This window comes from Peromyscus californicus, unplaced genomic scaffold (genome assembly GCF_007827085.1).
Source record: "Peromyscus californicus insignis strain IS unplaced genomic scaffold, ASM782708v3 Scaffold_17__1_contigs__length_78620276, whole genome shotgun sequence".
NCBI classification, from domain to species: Eukaryota; Metazoa; Chordata; class Mammalia; order Rodentia; family Cricetidae; genus Peromyscus; species Peromyscus californicus.
This window is the reverse complement of record NW_026294469.1, coordinates 63,395,927-63,419,662: the sequence shown is the minus strand read 5'-3', so window position 1 is coordinate 63,419,662 and position 23,736 is coordinate 63,395,927. Positions and strand designations below refer to the sequence as shown.

The 23,736-nt window shown below is 47.9% G+C and overlaps 1 long non-coding RNA gene across 1 annotated transcript; it reads left to right on the top strand.

Annotated features, from left to right (window-relative positions):
* Window positions 1-11,964: 11,964 nt before the first annotated feature.
* Window positions 11,965-16,905, top strand: LOC128112494 (uncharacterized). The gene is made up of 4 exons (XR_008219000.1): window positions 11,965-12,253; window positions 12,983-13,095; window positions 13,711-13,797; window positions 15,629-16,905. It is a non-coding gene; the product is annotated as an uncharacterized LOC128112494 (long non-coding RNA).
* Window positions 16,906-23,736: the final 6,831 nt, after the last annotated feature.

Sequence of the window (23,736 nt, the reverse complement as noted above, 5' to 3'; positions counted from 1 at the left end):
TTCTCACACCTCTCCTCAGAAGGAGGCCAACTAAGGGTCTCCTGAGGGAGTTCTGAGAAGTAGAACCTTATATTTTTTTTCTGGGGCCCTCATGAAAATGTTGATGACAGCTGAAACACGCAATGGGGACTGGCCCCAACTCCTTGGCAGGAGGCCTTGGAGTCATTTGGGGATTTCATTAACAGGGTAAATCTGGGGGCTCCTGAGATCATACATACTCAACATTGAGCTCAAGTCAGTAGTGAGAGCATCCTGAAGACACGATGCAAGGTGGAGAACTGTATAGAATTAAGAAAGGAGTCCTGGGGTGGGGGCCTTGGCACGCTAGCAAGGAGGTGCTCAGTTGGGACTGGGACAAGAGGTTAGGGTGGGTCAGAAGTAATGGCAGGGTCCGGGTAGGGGGTGCTATGAGGGTCAGATCTGGAAGCTGCCACACATGTAGCTTGTCCTGAGTATCTGAACAAGACATGTGAGCTGGCACAGGATTCCATACCCACAGTGTGTGCACGGTCAGAGCAGCCTGGGGGAAAAGCCCTTCATTTCTCTTGGAGAAGATGAGGCAACATGTACAGAGAGCTCTCCCTCCCCCTTTTCCTGGAGAGTGAAAAACACAATGTGGCCAGCCTTTCCCTTCTGACAAAATTTGGCTCAGACCTGTGCTGGAGGAGGGCCTCCATGTGATACCCTGGAATCCCATGCTGTATCTGTGGAAATCCCCCAAGCAATGCCCCCCTGACTTCCCAGTCTCAACCGACTTCTGTGTCCAGCTTCACGGGCCCTTAAGGGAAATGTTGTGTTTTGGGGATATGATTCTGGTGTCTACCGGGTATTACCTGCTGCTTCCATACTTCCCAGAAGGTGGAAATAGTGAACATGAAGTGTCCGTGGTCACAGGCCCAGGATCCTAGCCTAGGCAAGAGCAGGATCGGCATCCAGATCACCAACCTTGGGCATGAGCTTGAGGCAGCCTTGGCTTTCCCTGACTCTAAACTTCCAGAGGGAGGAAGGCTTTGGGAGGAGAGTTACATTTTCACACACCCCCCATTCCCAGAGGAAACCCTTCTTCAAAGAAAGGCTGGTGGAGAAAGCAATTCTGTAAGGCTATCCTTGAAGCTGCTACCGTGTTTGAAAGGGGATGCGGTATGTTGGGTTCACACTTTTTCCTGGGTCTAGGCAGAAACCCTAGGACTCCTTTGGGGGAAAAAACAACCCCCAAAATAACAAAACTATGAATGTGCTCTAGCCGTTCCACTTGGAGGTATTTATTTACCCTGAAGAAATGGAAACATGCCACACAAACACTGGAATGCAAATGTCTTTTGGTGACAGTCCCAAAACGGAAGCCACCCACATGTCCATCAGCAGGTGAGTGGACTAAATTGTGGCACGTGTGTATGGTGGACTACGACTCAACAGTGAACGGAATGGGTAATATTGACACATGCAAGACATGGATGAACCTCACAACTCTGATGCTGAGATGAGAGTCGAGGGCTTGGAATAAGCATGTGCTTGTTATTATGTACCATGTAATTCTATTTATATAAAGTCGTGGGAAATACAACGTAGCCCATAGTGACAGACAGACAGACAAACAAAGTAGTGTAGGGATCACCTGGAGGTGGCCTTGGGAAGGAGGGAGGAGTATGAAGAGCATCAGGAAGCTTTAGGGGTGCCGAGGAATGCTCCCTGCTTTGACCACAATGCTGGCTTTATGGGTGTACACATATACCACAATATACCAAATTACTAAATTGCACACATTAAACACATTATTTGTCATGTTAATTATATCTAGAAGACATTTGAAAAGAAAACAGTGACACTGCTTTCTTTTTGGTCTTGGATTACTAACTTTTTTTTTTTTTTGGTTTTTCGAGACAGGGTTTCTCCGTGTAGCTTTGCGCCTCTCCTGGAACTCACTTGGTAGCCCAGGCTGGCCTCGAACTCACAGAGATCCGCCTGGCTCTGCCTCCCGAGTGCTGGGATTAAAGGCGTGAGCCACCACCGCCCGGCTGGATTACTAACTTTAAAAGCACGGAAATGCTTTCCAAATTCTCTCCAAAGCTGGTCCTGTGAACTTGTTCTGTTCAGGGCTGGGCCCAACTCCTGTCCTGCTGGTCATCCGTGGTAGATGGCTCCAGAGGTTCCCAGAAAGCTGTGTGGGGAAGCTCTTTCCCTTGTCCCAGAAGGACAGCTTGAACTCCCCATGTTTTTCCCTCCCCTTCCCACTTCTTTATCTCCTCCTGGACATCCACTCTGTAGCCTAGGCCAGCAGCTTCTCCTGCCTTGGTCTCCCGAGGGGTGTGCTGACACCCGTGCCTCAGTGTGTCCTAACTTTTGCCACTCCCTCCCACCCAGCAGGGCTGGTCATCCTCTTGTGAATGAGCCTTTCATTAAAGCCAGACCTCCCCGTTCAGAGTTCCATTTTTGTCTAATGATCAGATCGCCTCTTTGGAGAGTTTGTTGCCATGGGGCACATATTGAAGACTGGTATTTCCCAGGCTAGGGATTGAGACCTTCAGCAGGTGGGGTAGAGCTCTGGTTCACGGCTTCTCCAGGCATTCAAATGAACTGAAAAGAACAGCCCTGCTTGGGTCCCATATGGAGAGGGACGGATGTTTACCAACGCCCAGCTCTGCCTGTCTCTCTCCCTATTTCTCTCCCTGTCTGTCTGTGCAGCAGGACCCAGAGACTCACCTCTTAAATACTAACCAAGCAACAAGCTTTTGGGCTTCATTGTTTTCTTCTTAAAAATTTCTTTCCCAATCCATGGTATGTACCAAGTACTGAGTTAGGTGCTGGGTACTGCTTGGGAAGTTCATGACTGAGGGTCATGATTCAGAGACAAAGCAGGGTGCCCATCCTTACAGCATTGGAGTAAAGGAAGTGTGTCTTCATGTATGTCTGTGCACCAAGTCTTCAATATGTGCCCCATGGCAACAAACTCTCCAAAGAGGCGATCTGATCATTAGACAAAAATAGAACTCTGAACGGGGAGGTCTGGCTTTAATGAAAGGCTCATTCACAAGAGGATGACCAGCCCTGCTGGGTGGGAGGGAGTGGCAAAAGTTAGGGTTTTTCAGACCCCCAACACTTGCTAACTTCCTGCTTGCTCTCAAGGTCTTATTCGTTAAAGAAGGGAAGTCCCTTAGGCCTAGCATCAGGCAGGGTTATGTCTTGGAAAACCACTATGGTGGTTATGTATCTATATACGTATCTCTATACATATATGGAGATAAAGATATATGAAAGGATCTACTATCTTACCATGTTCAAGTATGAAGGTTAGTTGTACTAAAAACATCCACACTGAACTAGAGAGACCTGGGTTCAGTTCACAGCACCCACATGGCGGCTTCACAGCCATCTGTAATTCCAGTTTCTGGTCTCTGTGGGCACTAGCATGCACTTGGTGCACAGACATACATGAAGGCAAAGCACCTATGCACATAAAATCAAATAATATTTAAAAATTAAAGAACATTCACATCATTATGCAGTGGTCACCCTGTCTACCTCTAGGTCCTTTTATCTTCAGACTGAAACTTTGCACCCACTAGAAGATCATTGCTTACTTCTCCCTCCCCATTGCCCCTGGAAACTGCCATTTTCTTTTCTATTTCTATGACTCTGACTGTTGTAGATACCACGTATAAGTAGAACTGTGCAGTGTTTGTCCTTTGTGCTGGCTTATCTCACTTAACACGATGCTGTCAAGTTCCATCCTTGCACAAATGTACAGGCAACCATTTCTCTCTTTTTAAATGTGGACTACTACCCCTTGGATGGCTAGTCCACCCTTTGGCCACTTATCTGTCGCTAGACACTTGAATTGTCTTTATCTTTAGGCTGTGGATGATGATGCTTTTCCAGTGGGCACACAGATATGAGCATGCATTCCTGTCGTGAATTCTTTGGGTCTGTGCTCAGAGCTTAGATTGCTGGATGGGGTAGTGATCTATGCTTCATTTCTGAGAAACCACCACACCCCTGCCCACACCATCTCCTCCAGTTCATGCACCCCACAGCAAAGTTCAAGTTTCTCTAGATCCTTACAAGCACTTGTGTTCTTCTGGTTGACCATGGTTTAGTCATCATAATGGCCATGAAGTGTTATCTCACTATTTGGTTTTGACTTTCATTTCTCTCCCGCCTGGTGAGGGTGACTATATTTTATGTGTCTATGAGGTTTGTTTTCTCCTGATAAGAATTTTTTTTTTAAGTTTTCAACAAAATCAAACAGAATAGAACATGTTATGGTGGCAATAAAATCCCACTAAGAACAATCCTTCTGGTCAAGAGACTAGTCTCTGGCCTGGATGGAGACCTAACATTCTGGTTGGGCTGGGCCAGTCACTAGGCCAAGAGACTGCCCCCAGGGAGGTGGGCTCACCTGAAGCCCTCCTAAAGAGATGGGTGGAATAGTTAGTCCTTCAATGAGATACTGTACTTCTTTTTCCCAGCATCCCTGTCCCGAGCACGGTAGTTCGTTTGGATGCGACCATGCCACTTGATAAACCTGTTTACTTCTGTTAATTCCTCAGGAAAGTGTAACTTCTCTTTTCCTTCTTTCTCTTTCCTAACCATGGTTTCCTTGACACGGTGGATTTCCCAACATTTGGGGCTTCCTTATTCTTCCTCCAAGGCTGCCACCCTTCTAGTCAGCCATGGTGTGTTCAACAGCATGGCTTTTCCCCCTCTCTCCCCCGTCAGGGGAGCTGCTGGGGTGTATATTTTGCATGCCCCTGGGGTTCTTTTTTGCAATTGTAATAGAATTGTCCTTGAGCTTCTGTTTGAATCCATCCTTAAATTCTTTTATTACAGAGACTAAGAACTCCCCAAAGGGACCCCAATTTACCCAGTATCAGAAGAATATCTGGAAACCCTCCCCCCCCCACAACACATGCATACACACACCCCTCCATCCCCCCTCCCCCCATGCATGTACACCTTTCCCTGAATGTTTTCAGTTTTCAACAAGTATGCTCTTCCTAACTCGGTGGGGAACAGTTCTGGAGGGTGGGGGGGACATCAACAACTGCCCTACTTTTCTTAGGGGAGAGTCTGAGACCCTTCTGTGGGTCACAAGCCTCAGGGCAGCAGTGCCTTTCTGTGTTGGTCAAGCAGGAGGTGTAGGGGCCTGGAATATGAGAAGACAGAGGAGAGGTGAAGGAGAAGAAAGCCATATCAATTATCAAATAAAGAGGTTACAGGCCCCTGAGCAATTCACACATACACATTTCCCTACTACATGGTGGGGGCGGGGATTTTGCCACAGATCTAATGCTTGCTCCAGTCGAAGGTAGCTTGCAGGTAGGGGCTCCTGCTCTTTCTTTTCCCATAGAAGGCACAGTTCTGGCTAGGTTTGAGCACTTGGGCCATCTCTAGAAATACCTCCCACGGAGATGTTTTTATAGGTTAGGCCTTTCTAAAGCAGAGCATGCAGGGAGTCTGTCTCTACTGAGCTTTCCATCTGCAGAGTGAGAGCCGTAGTTGTGGGTCATGTCCTGTTTCTGTCTGTGTCCCATCGTGATGTGTTCTGTGTCCCCCATTCTGTTCCCTCAGGTACCTAGGATCTGGTCCAGGACTAGAGAGGTAAACAAGCCTCCAGGCCTTTCTGTTAAAAGTTGCTACTCTGAGACATGAAGGTTGTAATCACTCCAGGGACATGACCCACTGATGACACTCAAAATTGTACTATTTCCTCAGATCAGAAGCAGAGCTGCATGTCGTTACCGGCACCCTTTTCAATCTTACCGATTTGAAAGCCTCCCTCAGCCTCTGAAGTAGCATTAGAGAGGGCTCATTGGTTAGGAGCACTGGTTTCTCTTGCGGAGGATAATGACTTAGTTCCCAGCGCCCACATGGTGGCTCACAACCTTCTGTAACTCCAGTTCCAGGGCATATGATGCCCTCTGCTGATCTCTGTGGGCACCAGGCATGCATGTGGTACACACACATAAATGCAGGCAAAACATTCAAATTCATAAGATAATAAACAAATACAAAACGATTTGATTTTTAAACGAACTGTTGAATTCCCAGAGGGTGTACGTGTCATTGCACAGGGAGATTTCCAGTTGAGAAATGTGACCCTGGAGTCTAACTTAGCCAGAGCCTCACTATAATAGCAATCCAACTAGAGCAGCATTGAAAGTCCATGTGGAAGGCCTCTGTTCTGCCATTTCTGCTGCTTGGACTGTCATCTCCTACCCTGACAATTATAATCTGTTTATATAATCTGTCCTTTGAAAAACCCCTCTTGACTCCACAAGCATTTGGAAATGCCCCCCTACCCCCCCCCCCCCCCGCCCCCGTGCTTCCCAGAACCTCAAAGCTACGCAGTACAATGCAAGAAAGGTCGTATCTTGATATTGCAAAGTGTGGCACCCAAGCAGCCTCGGGTCACCTGTTTGTGAGTCACCTGGTGCCAGGGTATCTGATGAGGTGGGAGCCGATTTTAATTGTTTCTTTGGAGGATGAGAGACTCCAGCCACCAGTCTCACACTGAGGGAATGTGTGGTGTCCCCACATCTGCTGCTCCTGGAGAGGCTGCCCTCATGGTGTGCTCCATTTCTTAGAGTGGCAGAGAGAAGTATGAGGGTTATACTGAGAAAAGCTGCACACTCTCCTAGACACTTTCCCAGAAATTTGAGCCTAACCCCAGCACTGCGCCCTGCCAAGCTCCTCTGAGTCATGGCCAGTTTCTGCATCTCCTGGAGGCTTCCTGACTGCAGAAATGTGGGCGCTCCCCTGTGCCAAGGCCAGAGACAGGCCGGGGATGCAAGCAGACTGCCAGGGAGCAGCTCAGGGGCTGGGTGCCCAAGGATGTGTGGGCTCCTTCTCCACAAAGACCGAGGAGAGGACAGAGCAGGGAAGACAGGTGCTATGGAGTCCCTTTGTGCCTACCCAGGCCAGATCCCAGGTTCCTGTGTCTTTGCCCACCAAGAGCCACAGGCAAAGTTGGGTTTGGGAGACACAGAAATAATGGCCTTTGGCCCTTTTCAGTTGTTGTTGACAGCCCTGGCTGTCCTGGCACTCTGTAGACCAGCCTGGCCTCGAACTCACAGAGATCTGCCCGCCTCTGCCTCCTGACTGCTGGGATTAAAGGCCCTGACTTTTCAGTTTTCTTCGAATGGATCTGATCTAATTTAAAGGACTTGATCTTGTGGGGATCACATCTCATTTCTCCTCTCCTCTTTATCTTATCCTCTTAGCCCAGCTTCGAAGAGCCACGCAACCTTTTAACAAAAATCCACTGATAGCTTTAGGTCCCTTGGCATTAACCATTGTCGTTAAGTATTATTTAAATATCTGTTTAAGTTCTTTGTGGACCTCCCTAAAGGTTACCAAAAATAGTTATGACTGCATCATAGACAAACGGAAACAGAAAGGATGATGCTTGTACACTCACCATCCCTTCATTGTGAGCCAGCTCCTGGGTGAGCTCCCTCCCAGTTAGCGCCCCTGTGGGCCCGCGTCTGAGTGGCTGTGAATGCCGTGTGCTGTGCTTTGCCTCTTTAGCATTGGGCTACAGCATTTTCCACTTTGGAAGTGAATGGTCGCCATAAATCATTGGAGAGTCTGTAGACTAGTAAAGGATGGAATTTCTTTAAAAACTAGCCCTTATTTGCTCTTTCAAAACCATTACTTCTGGAAACAACTACTCCTTTTAAAGAATGCTGGCACTCTGTGCCCAGGCTCACCTCTGAAGCTCCATGTCTTTGTCCTGGATTTTGGTATCCAAGTCCCTGGACAGGGTCCTCTTTGAGCTGTCCTCACTGCAGGGCACAAAAGTTGCTTCCTGATTTTACTTGAGGGAATTCAGACCCCACCTCCAGTCTTCTGTTTATTATTATTGTTGTTATTATTATTACTTGTCTCACCTATGGTGGACATCAAGGGACGGGGTGGGGGGGGGCTGGATGAGGGCTGTCCAGTCTTGTTCATTAACCACATGAGTCATTTTAACTGGTTCCAGAGTCACATGTGGTGGTGCACACTCAAAATAATAAGCCCTGGCTAAGCTAAGGCTAGCAGACCCCAGATGTGAGGCTAGACCCTGATGCATAGCAAGACCCCATCTCAACAAACGAAACTGTTTCCTGATTCATGACGGAGAAAGCTCAGCTTGTCTTCAAGCTTTCAGGCTGACAGTTTCCCAAAACCCTTGAACAAGAAATGAAGCAATAAATCAAGAATCAGGTAGGGCCTCTGTCTCCTTCAACACCTATCCATGCTAAGCTAACTCAGATGACTTTTCTAAAGGGGCAGGGGTGATGTAAGCTCATGAAAGGTTTCTTGGGTGTCTCTGTTGCCATGTGATAAGGTCAATGTGTTTTCTATATTGCATTAAAGAGATATTATCAGGGAAAAAAAATCTCATAGGCATCATCAGAGATAACTTCAGATACCATAAGGGCAGACACACAAAATCAAATGTGGTATACTTTTGGGAAAAGTTAAGGATTTTCCAAGTTTATTTTTATTAGATTGGTACTCTGCTTTCACCCCGACTTTAGGACAAGACGTAACTCCATGAGCCTGGGCAGTGATCTGGATCAGCTTGGTTTCTCTTTCAACATTTGTCACTGTGGCTCCCAGCAATGGGAAGTGGCATTTTATAGTAAAAGCAAAGAGAGAGAGAGAGAGAGAGAGAGAGTTCAGGACAGTAAAGCAGGAAAGCCACACCCACCTCTTGCCTGTTGCCTTAAAGCCTAAAAGGTCCTCATTCCAGGGGAAATGGGCCCGATAGAGTGTGAACACCATATTCTGGGTTGTTTTGCTTTGTTTTGTTTTGTTGCTTTCAACTTGATTCAAACTACAGTCATCCAGAAAGAGGGAGAAAATGCCTCCATCAGATTGCCTGTAGGCAAGTCTGTGGGGACATTTTCTTGGTTAATGATTGATGTAGAAGGGCACTGTGGATGGTGTCATCCTTGGGCAAATAGTCTTAGGATATATAAGAAAACTCAGAGGTTATGAGTACTGGCTGCTCTTCTAGATGACCCAGGTTCGATTCCCAGCACTGGCATGGTAGCTCACCATCACCAGTGACTCCAGTTCCAGGAAACCAGTGCCCTCTTCTGGCCTCTGAGGGCACCAAGTATGCACATGGTGCATAGACATTTGTGCAAGAAAAACACAACATAATGATAATATTTAGAATTAAAAAAAAAACAAACAAAGACTGAGCAAGCTATGGAGAGCAAGCCGGTAAGCAGCATGCTTCCATGGTCTCTGCTTCAGTTCCTGCCTCCAGATTCATGCCTTGAGTTTTTGACTTCTGTTTATGATGGGCTGTAAGCAGTAAAATAAAATAAATTCTTAACTCCCCAAGTTGCTTTTGGTCATGCAGTTTATCACAGGACCAGAAAGTAAACTCAAACACTGTTTTCAGTAAACCTAAGTCTAAAAATACTTTTAAAAACTTTTCTGTTTCTTTGGGTCTTTGTTTTTGATTTAGTTATTTCTGAATGCTGACCTGATATGTGTCACTTCTTAAATATTTCCAGTTAATCTTTCTTTTATTGTAAGAGCCTTAGTCATGACTCTGGAGATAGGGGAGGCCGAGGCTGTATCTGATTTGCTGCTGTTCCCAGTCAGGGTAGTTCCATGGCATGTGACTGCAAAGGGCCATGCTCGGTCTTACGCTGCATGACAATGGTCTGAAATCTGAATTACTTTACCGTCCATAAAAAAATCATATTGTGGAACTAGACTTCCTTATCTGTGGAGAATACACCCCAAGGTGTCCTGTGGATGCCTCAAATTGCAGATGGTACTGAATCCTATATACATTATTTTTTTCTATAGATGTTAATGCATATCTAAAAATTAATTCTAAATCAGTCACAGTAATTAACCATAACTCATAAAATTCTATAGTATATGTTATCTAACGTTTATGAATTGACTATTTCTGGAATTTGTTGTTACTATTTTCAATTGCCGTGGTGTGAACTCCAGTACAATGAACTTCCTCAGTGGAAGAGGAGAGAAGGGAGGAGCCCCTAGACTCTTGTTCCTAGGCAACACCTCTAGGGGCCACCAACAGACGGCCAGGCCTGGCTGAGACCGAGGCTTGGGGTGGGGAGGCTGTAAAGCGATGCTGCCCTTCAAGCCACAGCTCCACTTCCTTGTCATAAATTAGGAATCTGAACCAAAGCAGGAACCTTGGACTTGATAGCGATCCTGAGCCAGGCTTTCAAGTGGTCCTCAAACATCTGCTGAGAGACCATGAGCTGAGGGGGGCGGTGGGGTGAGGGGTGAGTCACTGGGGTCCAGCCTCCTATTGGCTGGGAGGATCTCCTGATCTGGCTAGGGTGGGGTAGGAAAACCAGTTTGGCAGCCCTTGGAAGGCAGCTTGGCTGGACCATACTAGAGCACCCGCCACCGCTGGGGCGCCCCAGCCGCTCCTAGCTCTGGCAGTGTGCGTGGCTTCCCAAAACTGTCTGCAATGTTTGGAAGACAGTCCGTCCAGGCTAGGCAGACGAAAGGGAGACAGTCCACCGCGGCAGCCAACACAGTCTCTTGAGTGTTCGCCTGGTAAAGACCAGGCCAGGGGAGCTGCGCCTGGTTCCAGTGAACCACAAGTCAGAACCCACGATGTGGACTCTGAGGGGGTTGAGAACCTGTGAGGGCGTCTTAATCCCTCACGAAAGTCATGCTTACCGTGGCAGCAGCCCCTGATGCTTTGGCTCTTTAGAAACGGGCCTGGCAGGTAGCTCTTAAAGTCTGCCCTTGTGTGAAAATAAGCGCCAGTGCCTCTATTGCAGAGATTCTCAACCTCCCTAACACTGCGACCCTGTAATACAGTTCCTCATGTTGTGATGACCCCCCAACCCTAAAATTATTTTCGTTACTACTTCATAACTGTAATTTTGCTATTGTGAATCATAATGTAAATATCTGTTTTCCGAGGGTCTTAGGTGAGCCCTGTGAAAGGGTCATCGATGCGGTTGAGAATAACTGCTCTATTAAAAGCCAGTGCTCTACCACGGAGCCACACCCTCCAATCACAGTTGTTCAAGTTCCGAAAGGCTGGCTCTCCTCTGCCAAGTGTAGAAGCAGCTAGTCAAGGTATGTTTATTGGGGGATCTGTTGGCATTCATAGGGTTCCATGATTAGAGGTGACCCCTCCATGGCAAGAGATCTCACTGGACTAAGCTAGAAGCAAAAATCACTGGATCCTGTTGAGGGAAGCTGGAAACCTAACCAGGACTTCACCATGGAACTGCCCAGCAGGCACCTGAGGGAAGACTTAAGGGACTCTGCCTCATTGGTGCCCTGCGCTACTTCAGGGAGACCCCCGAGGCAAGCTTCTTGGTGGCAAAGGCCTTTCCAGCAGCTCCCAACAGCTCAGGGATATTTAATATATATTCTATTCCTTGATGGAGCCCCTCCCATTTCATAGTATTGACGGTTCCTCAACTCAGTTCGTGGTTGTCAGGGCTAACCTGTGTCTCCACAGAGCAAGGGATCCTTCCAGAAGAGAGTTTGAGGCAGTTAGCTATTGTGAGGCTGTTCCCAGGGAAGGTTCATGACCTTTGAACTCTGGGGTAGGTGGATCAGACCTCATGAAGCCTCTAGAATACCTGATGTTATTTTTTTTTTTAGTTTAGTTTTGTTTGAGACAGGGTCTCAAGTAGCCCTTACTGGCTTTGAACTCACTGTCTCCAGGATTACAGACATGGGTCACCATGCCTGGTGAGCACTGGACTCTGATATTGAGGGGCCCAGGATCCAAGAGACGGGGACAATCAAGGGAACAACCCTGAGAAAGGGGGTGGGTGGCTGAGGGAACCCCTTGTAATACTTAGCTCTTCGAGGTCACAGTCCCCTTCTGGTATTGTTCTTAACGTCAGAGCATGGGGAAGGCAAGGCTATCTGGCGACCCCTAGAGCTTCTTGGCTGGTGTGCAGTCCAGGTGCAAGCTCTCTGTGGCTTGGGCAAGGCGTCCTCTCTAGCACCTGAATTCTCTCTGCTGTATGATGCCTAAATGACTGTCAGGAACAGATCGGAGAGATGGTTGACGCAAGGAAGCAAAGGCGTCCGTACTGCTTGATCTCTACAGAACTGTTCTCATCCAGTAAAACAAAAGCAAAAAAGAGCCAAGACCCTGACCGTGAGAGGAAGCCTGTCTAAAGCAACAAGCTCAAGAAACAGGACAGCCTGGAACTGCCTCTCACAACCCCCATAAACGGAACATCTCTCGGCTTCCACAGCAGCGTAGCGAAATAAGAGACAGGTAGTTAAGGGGACGGGAGTGAGAGGTCAAGTCATTATTGATCCGGCCAGCCCCGGGGTGTGTGTGTGTGTGTGTGTGTGTGTGTGTGTGTGTGTGTGTGTGTGTGGTGAAAACATTAGCTCCACCAATGCGGATTCTTTGCCCCATGGTTTGCTCGGCAGCATCCGGAGCCACTTGGACAGGCGGCAGGCAGCTCTCAGGAAGCTCAACGGACTGAAACCCAACCCCAGCACAAGAACTCTAGGCGTCAGCTCATAATGATGCCTGTGGCCAGACAGTGCTGGCTAGAGACAGGAAGGGCTGGAGGGGTCACCCAAGCTGAGCTTGGTGGGGTAGAAGCTACTAAGATGCTGGAATTCAGAAGGGGGTGGGGGTTGGAAGAGGAGGGGCTTGCTGAGACCTAGGAATCGAGCTACATTGTGTGGAAAGGAGGTGAAGCCTGGGGTGTGGTGTACAGTGACTTGGCAGGTTCACGCACTGATCCTTGGCTGAGCTAGGAAGCCTACCCCATTAGCTCTGAGCCAGCACCCCTGCTCAGCCTTCCACAAGCCAGTTCGCTCTTTACATGTTTCACCACAGCAAAGTAGCAGAAGACTGGCTAGAATCTTTATCTTACAGCTGAGAAGTCATAACGGCCCATTCCCTTGGCTCCGTGACTGATTTGGGGTAGGAAGTATTTCAGAGAAAGCTGGTGATGATTTGATACCAATTTTGCTGGACTTCTTGCAGGTGCAGGCTTTTTCTCAGTATGTACGGACCTGCACAGTTTGGACCTAGAAGTTCCGTGGACTCCTTTCTTCATGTAGAGACTGGAGCAGAGGCAGGCGATAGACTCGGTCTTGGTATGTTTCTTGAATTCCTGGATGAAGCGTCCCCTGAAGTTCTCCCAGGACATTTTAGTCATAGAAAACTGGAACATCTTTTTTTTTTTTTTTTTTAACCTTATGAAATAGAGTCTGATCCCCACTGATTTGCAGTGTAGACGGTGGTAACTCTGAACCATTGTTCCTCTGGTCTCTGATCATCACACTCAAGCAGATGTGCCTCTGCCTGTGCCCTGCAGAGATGTGCCCAGAGTTCAGCAGAGTTGGAAGCCTGTTTACTTACTGCACAGGAACACCACCATACTCCAAGGTTCACGATCTGCTTCAGGGGAGAAGCAAGATCAGCAGGACACAGTCCTTGCTTTCAAGGAATTTGTAGACTCAAGACATGTTATTAAATGAACCACAGCGTGCAGCGGGATGTGCACTTATGCAAGTCTGTGCAAAACCCAGAACATACCTAGGGGAAGGATTTCTGCCGCCAAGGACATGATCTGGGTGACAAAATGAGACAGAGGTTGGAGGCGGGCGATGCTCCTGTGATGCCACCCTCCTTGTCCTTGCTTTATGTGGCTGTGGTTCTTTGGTGCCCCTCCCCCATGGGTTGACTCCAACTCATAATGTCTCCTGTAGAGAAACTGAACCTGATCTCTCTGGTGATAAACTAAAGTCATTTGGCCACATGGGCTACCCTGGGCTCTCTAGCCTGAGGAGGGACGAGTATGTTATTTAAATTTTTCTTTTAATCGGGCTGGGGATGTAGCTAAGTTGTTAAGAGAGTTGTTAGGGTGCTTGCTTAGCATTCGTGAAGCCATGGGCTTGACCCTCAACAACACATAGAACCAATGTTGTGGCTCCTGCCTGTGCTTCCAGCAATCAAGGGGTAGAGACAGGAGGATCAGATGTTCAAGGCAACCCTTGGCTACTTAGTAAGATCCCCAGGCTGGGCTACTTGAGACCCTGTCTTGATGATGATGATGGTGGTGGTGGTGGTGGTGATGATGGATAGAAAAATATTATTGGGGCTGGGGAGAGGGTTCAGAGGTAAAATGCTGCAAGCATAAAGGCCTGAGTCCACATCCCCTGGACTCCCACGTAAAAAGATGGGCATGGCATGTGTGTCTGTAACTCCCGTGTTGGGGAAGCTGGGACAGGTGGATCCCCAGAGCTCACTGGCCTACTAGTTTATCCAGTCAGTAGCTCCAGGTTCAGTGAAGGGGCCTTGTCTCAGAAACTAAAGTGGAGAGGGCTGAGAAAGAGACCTGACTTTGACCTCTCACCTCCATATAACTGTATGCATGTCTGTGTATGTATGCACAGACATACCATACATAAACATATCACACACTTGACTCATTTACTTAGTTGTTTTGAACTTTTTTCTTTTGAGAATGTAAGTTTTACATAAGCAAGTTAGCCAAACCAAAGTGAGTTGTCTACCAGATGGTGTCTTCCTACTTGGCCACCCTGAAGTGCCCCAGGATCCAGACAGATGAATGGCTTGAAGCACATAAACACATGTGAGCCTTTCATGTAGGCAGTGGTGGTAGAGATCTCCTAGCTTTTCATTCCATCTTCTCGGGAACAGTTGGGCTTTATTTAAACCGGGCCAGGGTGGACTTTTGTATAAAGAATACACACGCGGATCTACTTTAGAAATCAGGGTTAGGTTTTATTTTATGCAGATCCAATGTTGACTGTAAAGGGAAAAACAAAACAAAAACCCAGTGAGCCGTGACTGCTCCTGGGGAGGTGGCAGTCACCTCTGTATGCCTCTTCTACTCAGGCTAGGAACCTCATAGTTTATGCACACCTGGGTAAAGGTGAGGACAGGAACTCTGGTGACCTTTGAAGGGATAGTGTTGGCCCTGGCAGGCACGAAGTGTGTCCTCAAGCTTCTATTTTTTTTTTTAAAGAGGGAAGTAGAAACCATGTGTATGTATATACCATGCTGTGGCATTCGAGTGCCCACACATACATCATATATGTGCATACATGTATGCTTACATATCACACACATACAAGAAAAGAAAAAAAATATATGAAGGATTCCAAGGTCAGTTCTTGCTTTTGTTGGTAAGACACTGGGCTCCATCAAGTGGCCATCTACTAAGTCAGACTTGTGCATTGCATTGTTCAACATTTGAGAGGCTGAGACAAGGGCATAGCAGCAAGTTCAAGGCCATTCTGGGACACCTAGCAAGCCCTTGTTTCACAAAAACCAAAACAACAACAATACGCTGCTACCAGGATTTATCTTGCTTTTGGTTTCCTTGTGCGGCCAAGTGAGGGCTGGCTTCAGGACAAGAACTCTCTAAGGGTCTGCTGTGTCTTCTGCTTCCCCTTTGAGCGCATCAGCTTGGTGTTTCTTCACTCACTCCTTTAATTTTTTTCTAATTATGTCATCCTATCAGTGTAAATAATGCATGTTGTAAAATGGGTGGGATACAAGAAAATATAAAGACAGAAGCAGCATTCACCCAAATTTCACCTAAAGTCAGCTGATGATAATCACTAGTCAACATCACCCCACACATCTCTCTCTACACAGGAAGGAACATCTGGAGGATGGCAGAGACGGCATCAGTGAGGCTGACAGAGATGCTACCCAGATGGCCACCACTATGCATACATGAACACGTTGTAGAAGTGAGTTCTACAATGAATTTTAAATGAATTTAGTGAGAACTTCAAATAATTGTTCCTCCCTATACCCCTTCCCCCTCAAATTTCCTATAAGGTGCTACCAAATATAAGGAAATTCAATAAGGTGGATACAGTGTGAGTGTGTGCACATATGTGTGTTTGGGTGTTCATGCATGTGTGTGTTTGGGTGCTCATGCATGTGTGTGTTTGGGTGCTCATGCATGTGTGTGTTTGGGTGCTCATGCCTGTGTGTGTTTGGGTGTTCATGCATGTGTGTGTTTGGGTACTCATGCCTGTGTGTGTTTGAGTGCACATGTATGTGTATGGGTGTAGAGGCTAGATGGCAACCTGTGTATTATTCTTCAGGAGCTCTCTACCCTTTTATTTATTTGTTTATTTGATGGGGTTGCTCATCCTGGAGCCCCACTGACCAGGGTAGCTTGGCCAGCCAGCACATCCACAGACCCAGCTTTCCCTTCTCCGTGGGATTATGAGTGCACACCACCAGTTCCTGCTGCCGTGGGATTATGCGTGCACACCACAGGCGTTTTCAGGTTCTAAGGATCAAACTCAGGTCCTTACACATGCAGGGCAAATGCTTTACCGCAGAGCCACGCCCAAGCCCGGTGCCTGTGTGTTTCCAGTGTGTCTTCCCATGGACAGCACGGGTTGACTGTACCTAGGGAAGACAAGGGACAGGCACACTCATCTCGCCTTCCTCTTCCTCCCAACTTTGGTGCCTGGGTTAGTCTAACTTTGTCAGCATTTCATCGTCGAATCTCAAGCCACTATTCTCCTGGTGTCTAATGGCCTCCTGGGTAGAGACCACATTCTCACCAGGCATCAGAGGAACAGGACTTTTTATTTTGACTCATCCTTGAGATCACAGGGCTCCACCACCAAGTCCATTTTCCAGGAGAACTCTTAGATGTAAGTCTTTTTATGCCTGGAAATACAATCTCTAGTCTTTGAATTCTCGGTCCCGTTCAGCTGTATGGGGTCCACTTGGATGGCACTTTTTCCTCCTAGACGTTTTGCCTCTGTTATGGCACTGGCTGCTGCTGGAAGAGATCTGAAGCTGCCTTATTCTTCTTCCTGTGGGCTTTTTGTCTTGAGTATGAAAGGTATGTGTGTATATAGTTCTAAGCTTAATGGATCAGCCAGACTGTCTGCTTCTGTAGAAGTTTCCTAATAAATGGTGTTTCCAATCTTTAAAAAGTGTTTTATTATTATTTATGTGCATGGGTGTTTTGCCTGCCCACGATTATCTGTTCACCATATGCTGTGACCACAGAGCTGGAAGAGGGCATCGGATCTCCCGGGACTGGAGTTACATATAGTTGTGAACCACCATGTGGGTGCTGGGAATTGAACCTGGGTCCTCTGGGAGTGCCACCAGTGTCCTTAACCACTGAGCCATATCCCCAGCCTGTGTTTTCAATCTTTATACTCCCAGCTAGATCCATCAATAGCCATGCGACTTCAGAGGGATTGTCCCCATGAGCTTTTGTTTCTAGAATCAGCAAGCAGTAGCCATATTTGTCTTAGTCACCACACAGAGCCAGCAAGGCAATAAAGAAACAGGCGTGAAGCCATCTGCCAAGTTGTGCAGTATAAGGTGTCATTATTTAGGTGCCAGGTGGGGTGAGTCAGGGTGTGCAGGGCCCCACTCCTCCGGTTCCGTTGAGTTCAACTCCAGATCCTCACAGGGCTGGCTTAGCTTGCCAGTTTTCTAGAAACCTCACTTCTTTCTACTGGCTGACCAAGGATGGCTTTCCAGAATGCAAAGTGCCCACCAGGTAGAACTGATTTCAAGCCAATTAGCCCTAGAGGACGTGGTGGCAGGGGACCGAGTTGAACAAATCTCAGCCTGAGCTTAAGAGACCATAAGGAATCTGGAGGTTGGAGTCATCCTTGCCAACCTCCTTGTACTCACAGTGACTTACAGAAGCTGTGTTGTGCGGATTGAGCACATGGGTACTGGTTCTTCGGGCAGTGTCTCTCAAGGTGGGTTCCTGCATCGATTACTTTTCCAGTTCCTGTAAGAGAATACTGTAGCAAGTCTCTCCCTGTGCTGCCAGCCCCCAAATAATGACATGGAGGTGTATTATTAATCATGAAAGCTCAGCCTTAGCTTAGGTTGTACCACTAGCTCTTATAACTTAAACTAACCCATATTTTTTACTAATCTACATCTTACCACTGGCATTACCTCTTTTTCATCTTGAACTTCCTGTTTCCTCTCCGAGTCTCCTGATGTCTCCTCCTCTTCCTTTCTCTCCATAGAAGCCCCGCCTATACCTCCTGCCTAGCTATTGGCCATTTGGCTTTTCAGTACCCCAATCACAGCAAATACACCTTCACACGGTGTACAGATATCCCACAACAGAACACCTGACAGAAACAGCCAAAGAGCAGAGAAGTTTGTTTGGCCTCACAGTTTAGAGGGTATAACACATCATGGCTAGGAAGGCATCATGATTGAAATGGCTGTCCTTGCCAGTAGGGACTTGAGCCTGGTTCACATCATGACTGACCAGGAAGTAAACAGTTGAGACCAGAACCAGAAGTAGGTATTGCCTTTAAGGCTGAGGCAGGAGGATTGATGTAAGTTTGAGGCCAGCCTGGGCTACACTGTGAATTCCAGGCCAGCCAGGGCTACCATTGAGGAATGCCGTCCTCAGTACAACAGTCATTACCTATTTAATCAGAGTGGCTGTGATTCCCCCGAGAGAAATCCTTTGCAGGAGGGGCCGGAGAAGCCCATTTGTCCCTCACCTGAGATCCCAGCCACTCTCTTGAGTACCTTCAAAGCTACGTATGTAATTCCCCCTCAGCTGCACATGGAGGCAGGGTATGCAGATCATGTGAAGGGTGGAAAATTAACCAAAGGGGAACCCCATCTACACAGTTATGGGGAGGTCATCCTCTATGCTGGGGTAGAGACTTTGGTGAGGTGGCTATGTTGGGGCCATCCACTCTGCTGTAAGTAACCCCTCACCCACACTCCCGTAAGTAGACTCAGTAAACTTGTCAGCTCCCAAAGCTGGACAGTATGGTTCATTTCTTTGGTGCCCTTTCTGGGGTGAATAGTTGTTTGCTCGTGTCTCCCCAGGAAAAGTTTAGCCATCAGCTGCATAGCAAAACTACTTAAAAAAAACAAACAAACCAAAAACCAACAGCCAAATAAACAGACAGCACCCTGGGAGATCCAGAGATGAGCTTAAGCATTCACAAGACAGCAAGAGAGAAAGACCTGCCCTGCCCAGTGCCTGAGCCCTGTGCCCAGTGTGGGGTTTGACATCTGGGGGCACATGCAGCCTTGGGAAGACCCAAGGATGGAGAGGCCTCCTTGCTCCTGCCTGCTTTCTCTTTCCTTCAGCAATCTTGGACAAACACATTTCCCTTTGGAAGCTTATCTATAAGGAGGGAGTGAGCCCTCCAAACTTCAGATGATGGGACTCCCTGTAGAGTAAAGGGGGTCCCTAGCCCCCTCCCAAGTTGTACCCTCTGCATTCATGCCAGCTTTTCTCCCCCTTCAGAATCAGCCGGACTGGTAGGAATGCCCCTAAGATTCTTCTCAGTCACCCTTGAAGTACTTGAAGATGCTCTCTGGGTATTTCAGGAACGAAGCCTGGCAGGACATCGAGAACTGGAGATCCCAGATAGTTTTGGAGGAAGGGTCCAGCAAGGAGCAGGACTGACTCCCGCTGTGGGCCCTGGGCATTCTGTCCTCAGCCTGGGGAGAAGTTTGCTTCAGCTCCTGGTATTTCCTAAGGCAGTGTTCAGCCAGCTAGGTGATGGGCGCGAGCCATGGGTGCTCCAGCTGGCCTGCAGTGGGAAGATGCTGCTTCGGAGACCTGCTTCCTCCACACCCTCTGTAGCTGGGGCAGCTGGGGCTCCACCTTGATGACATCCAGGAACAGGGAGGGAGGAGAGATGCAGAAGGGTGCTCTGTGTGGAGACTGTGTGCAGCAGGGGCTGGCTAAGCAGCCTGCAGTACGGCATTGAGTAGCACAGTCCAGCCAGAACAGAAACAATTCACAGCCTTAGACAGCAAGCCAACCTCGGGAGCAAAGCTCAGAAAGGCAGAAAACCGAAGGAATCCTTTCCTCGGCTTCTAGCTTGACCTGACCCCTCTTCTCCGGCTCAAGTGGCCCACACAGCAGCTGCGTCCTTTGAGTTGTCATGGCAAGCTTATCCCCAAAGACTACGATCCTTGTCAGGGACAGGATCCCCATGACCTTCGGCAGTGCGGTGGGTGCATCCGTAGATTTGAGTTCTGTGTCCCCCATCACACCCTGGCAACCGACTTCTGCCCCGCCCCCAGATCACTTCTTCGGGTGCAACCTGAGTCCTGGTGCTGCTCACTCGGCTGTTTCTCACCCATCATCTAGAGCTACATGGAAATTAAATAGAGAGGGATCTTCTTTCTTGCCTAAATTCCTCGGTTTGCGGTGGCCGGGGGGGGGGGGGGTGTCACCTCTTAGAGCTTTTTTCTACACTGTGTCCATCGCCTGTGGTAAGGACTCGGAGGATTCCAGGAGACCCCGGGGCTTCTGTGTGGCCAGGCGTATTCAGGGCTGCTCACCTGCCTGCCTTCCTTTTGAATGTGTGACTGGAATCTCACCATGTTACCCAGACAGGCCAATAACTATGGACTTGAGCAGTCCACCCTCCTACTCCAGCCTCCCTAGTACTTAGGACTGAAACTCTGGCTCACGTCGATGATTTATGACACTTAGGTCTGTAGAGCCATTAGTAAACACAGGGGCCCGGGGTGAGAGAGAGAGATGGCACTGGGTCCCATGAGGCTAGAAGTGTGGTGGTGCCACGACTGTTGCCCCACGTCCCCTGCTGTGGAACACTGTTCCCAGCCATCGGGCCTGCGCTCTCAGCGCCGGGAATGGGCCGGGCTCTACCGGCCTGGCTATGGTGCTCTGTGGCCCTCCACTTCCGCAAGGGCCTGTGGTCTGCACAGAGGCTCTATCATGTCAGCTCTAGGGGTTTCATCTCTGTCTCATTTCCACTGAGGAGAAACACCGGACAGCGTTCTTGGCTAGGGGACACCAGAATGCTGGACAGGAGGTGGGTGGGACATTTGTTCACACCGACCGCCCTGGTTGTCCTTATTGTTGGTTCCCTTTTCTCCCTTGTTTGATGTCTAGGACACGGGGACAAGAGTTTGGCCACCATAGCTGAGTTTATAATTAATTAATTACTTAATTACTTAATTATAGTTAATGGCTATTAAATTAAGTTGCCGATTAATTAAGTGCAATTGAGAAAGAGGGAAGGGAGCACAAGCCTGGGGCGCCACCTAGGGGAGGAGGTGCTTACTGCTAGTCCAAAATGATACCACTCTGACATTTACTTGGTTTATGAAAATCTGAATACACACACACACACACACACACACACACACACACACACACACACACACACACACACACAATGAGATAGAAAGAAAATGAATAGCTATTCATGTTCTCAGAATTGTTTCTTCTTTATAGGGCATCCCTGCTATAAACATAGTTTACAAACCTTTTCGCCCGAGGCGAAGGCAGTGGCGCTTGCTTGAAACACCAAAAGCGATTCCTGACCCTTCCCGAGAGCAACACACACGCATCGGCCACTATTCAGACAGTCTTCTTTTGGTCCTCTAGATCTTCCTTTAAAACATGGAGATGAACACTGAGGAATGTCCCTGGAAGGACAACTGATCTTCATTCCTGGTTGATGTTACATCTAAGACCTACTTGTTCCTGATCAAGTCCCCACCTAGGACAGAAGTTCTCATATCAAAACCTCCATCTCCATCTCTCTCCCAAATCCAGTCTGCTTCATCCCAGGGCCTGCTAGGAAAACTCACCTAGACCACTGACCTCCCCTAAACCTGCTCCACATACAGCTTTTTTTTTTTTCTAGCTTGGTGGCTCAGAGAAGCAGCCCAGGAGTCAGCCTGGACTCCTCTCTCGGCCACCTTGAGCCAATGGATCCACTAGGGATTTTCCAGACTTTACCTCAAAACATTTCTAGAATCTGACAACTGCTCATCGCCCCCCACCCCAGTGCAGCTCCCAGATCTGTGTCAGCACGTCTTGTCCCAGGTTACTGCAATGGCATCGTCGCTGGCCTCCCTCATCAGTGGACTTCAGTGGAGCAACCATCAGATGTGAGATGACGTTTCCCCTCCGCTGGAGAGCTTGCAGTGGCTCTCCCTGTATTCCAAAGAAAAGTGCCAGCCCTGTGAGGGACAAGACTCTGCATGACATGTACCCTGGCAGCCCGATTCCCTCCACTGTTAGCCCAGCTCACTGCTCTGCACACTGGCCTCCTCTATGCCCTAAGCGGTACGCTGGCTGTTCTCTTCTCCCTGATGCTTGCACGGGCATCTCTCACGGCTTTCAAGTGTGTGCTCAAGAGTCACCACCCTGAGAGAAGTACCTGGACAAGTGCTCCCACTCAACAATGCATACATACGTGGAGTGTATGTGCTCAGTTCTCTGGAGCTGAGGCAGAGTACTCATAGTAATACACTTTGGCTTAATTAAAAGTAGGGTATCTCTATGTCCTGGTTTGCCTGGGATCATGCCAACTTACAGTCATTACCCCAGTGTGATTAAGCGTTGCTTCCACATTTCAGAAGTGATATGGTTTGGGTGATAAATTCTATGATTGAGCTTTGGGCAAACTCTGACACACTTGGCTTTCTCCCCAGCTCTTCTTATCAACAGCATACTAAAGGTTCACTGCTCGCAATCACCTCATTGTTTCCTGCTGACCCGCAGAGCCAGGCAACAAACACCTTTGAACTTGCCCTCAGTCCCCCACCCACCTATCTTTAAACCGTACAGGCGCATATAGGCACAGACAGACACACAAACATATACTTCTGTGATACTCTGTAAACTATGTAAGGACAGCTCCTTGACTACTGAAAAGTCTGGGGGAAACTTTCTTTTCCTTTCTTTTTCTGAGAGACAGTCTCACGTACTGCAGACTGGCCCTGAACTTGTTCTGCAGCCAAGGGTGATCTTGAACACCTGATCCTCAATCATCTTGCCTCCACTTCCCAAGTGTTAGCATTACAGGTGTGCATGACCATGCCTGGAACTCTCTCTCTCTCTCTCTCTCTCTCTCTCTCTCTCTCTCTCTCTCTCTCTCTCTCTGTCTTCTCCTCCCTCAGAAGAATTTATTGCCGTTTAATTAACTTTCCTGTGTGGTTTCAAGCCAACCGAATGCAGCTACCCCAATACCTTTAACCTTTTCCTCAGCCCTTCTGCTGAAAAAGCAGCTTCAATGATGGCTGCCTAGTGGACTTTCCCTTCCCTAGAATGACGCAGTAGCCTGATCGTACCACATCAGTGATAGGGGCAGCTTCAGTCTTGTTTTGGCACCATTTAACAAAATGTGTCTGTTCCTGACCAATGTCCACAATTTACCAGCATCGTTTGGGTGAAAGCTCCAGTTCCTCTTTAACTGGTAACGCCTCCTACCAACTTTCCAAAGTCACCTGGATGATGTTTGTCTAAGCTGATCCTCTGGTGACACATGCCATCAGCAGTACCCCAGCTTCCAGTGGGTACCCATGCACCCATGGCGTGGCTTCACATGGGTCCGAAGTTTCTGGATCTTCCCAAATCTGGATGGCATGGTGGTGCCAGAGGGAAGAAACTGAATGTTGTGGAATATTCCTTTAACTAGGCAAAGATGGGTTACATAAAGTAATAGGAATATTACTTTAACTGTGTAAAGATGTGTTACATTTGTTTATGCTGTGGAATGTTACTTTAACTGTGCAAAAGTGTGTTACATTTGTTTATGCTGTGGAATGTTACTTTCACTGTGCAAAGTGTGTTACATTTGTTTATGTTGTGGAATCTTACTTTAACTGTGTAGAGGTGTGTTACATTTGTTTATGTTGTGGAATCTTTAACTGTGTAGAGGTGTGTTACATTTGTTTATGTTGTGGAATCTTACTTTAACTGTGTAGAGGTGTGTTACATTTGT